The sequence below is a fragment of the Hordeum vulgare genome, unplaced genomic scaffold, assembly GCF_904849725.1.
Source record: "Hordeum vulgare subsp. vulgare unplaced genomic scaffold, MorexV3_pseudomolecules_assembly, whole genome shotgun sequence".
NCBI classification, from domain to species: Eukaryota; Viridiplantae; Streptophyta; class Magnoliopsida; order Poales; family Poaceae; genus Hordeum; species Hordeum vulgare.
Genome location: NW_025422572.1, coordinates 58488 through 60000, shown reverse-complemented (window position 1 = coordinate 60000; position 1513 = coordinate 58488). Strand labels below are relative to the sequence as shown.

The window sequence follows — 1513 nt, the reverse complement described above, 5'->3', positions numbered from 1 at the left end:
AGAATGGATTTCTTATGTGGAATACTAATGGATAGGGCCTCGTTGCTAAGTGCTACAAGATCTAGTGCACTGGAACTCGTGGTTATGGACCCGAATCCTTTAGTATGGAACATTGTCTTTTCCAAGTAAAAACCCCTAGTATATGAAAGAATGAAAAGGTGCTTTCGTTCTTGTGGAATAAGAAGCCCTCGTACCTTAATGAAAGGAAAATCGTAATTTTTCGTTAGGTATTTGACCAAATAGGATCGTCCAGTTCCTATAGAACCTATCACTAAAATACCCGATAGGGCTAAGCGGAACGAAAAGGGTTTTCCATGAGATGGTAAATGAAAACGATTAGTCCCACACGAGGTTTGGGAATAAGTGATTGTCTGATAATGAGCAAGGAATATACGTCTTTCTGCTAAAGAGGATCTATTAAACTCATAATTCATTAGATCCTTGTTATCAATGCCAACTAGGTATCATAAGGAAATGGATCCCGGTTGTTCAATCCTTTGATAACCAAGGTCATTCTTTGCTAAAGAGAAATGATCACTATGAGTCAGACTCAATAGAATTGGATCCATTCCAAATAGCGAGAATTAGGATTCTTGATCCCTCTCAATCTCTCTTTCAATTCGAGGATCCAGAGAGGTGTTTTCATAGTCATCTCCGAATATTTGCCATCTCGGAATATTTTCGATTTCATTTTTCTATGATATGTCTTTCTATATGAAAATTGGTTATTTACGATGTACGATGATCCCTGTTAAGCATCCATGGCTGAATGGTTAAAGCGCCCAACTCATAATTGGTAAATTTGCGGGTTCAATTCCTGCTGGATGCACACGAACGGGAACATTCCATAAGTCTATTGGAACTGGCTCTCTATCCATGGAATCTCATCCATCATCCATACATAACGAATTGGTATGGTATATTCATACCATAACATAAGAACAATAAGAACTCGAATTCTTATCGATACTGGAACTCAGAGCATAGGAGGGAAAGTCGATTTATGGATGGAATCAAATACGCAGTATTTACAGAAAAAAGTCTTCGTTTATTGGGAAAGAATCAATATACTTTTAATGTCGAATCGGGATTCACTAAGACAGAAATAAAGCATTGGGTCGAACTCTTCTTTGGTGTTAAGGTGGTAGCTGTGAATAGCCATCGACTACCTGGAAAAGGTAGAAGAATAGGACCTATTCTGGGCCATACAATGCATTACAGACGTATGATCATTACCCTTCAACCGGGTTATTCTATTCCACTTCTAGATAGAGAAAAAAACTAAAGGAGAATACTTAATAATACGGCGAAACATTTATACAAAACACCTATCCCGAGCACACGCAAGGGAACCGTAGACAGGCAAGTGAAATCCAATCCACGAAATAATTTGATCCATGGACGGCACCGTTGTGGTAAAGGTCGTAATTCCAGAGGAATCATTACCGCAAGGCATAGAGGGGGAGGTCATAAGCGCCTATACCGTAAAATAGATTTTCGACGGAATCAAAAA

General features: G+C 38.8%; 1 protein-coding gene across 1 annotated transcript in view; it reads left to right on the top strand.

The window, feature by feature from the left end:
* LOC123420364 (NAD(P)H-quinone oxidoreductase subunit 2 A, chloroplastic) overlaps positions 1 to 1513 on the top strand; it is a 6887-nt gene extending 5374 nt beyond the window's left edge. Inside the window, exon 2 of the mRNA XM_045107341.1 lies at positions 1 to 1513. This exon is cut by the window's left edge and continues 3033 nt beyond it. The gene's annotated coding sequence lies outside the window, so the exon portion shown is untranslated.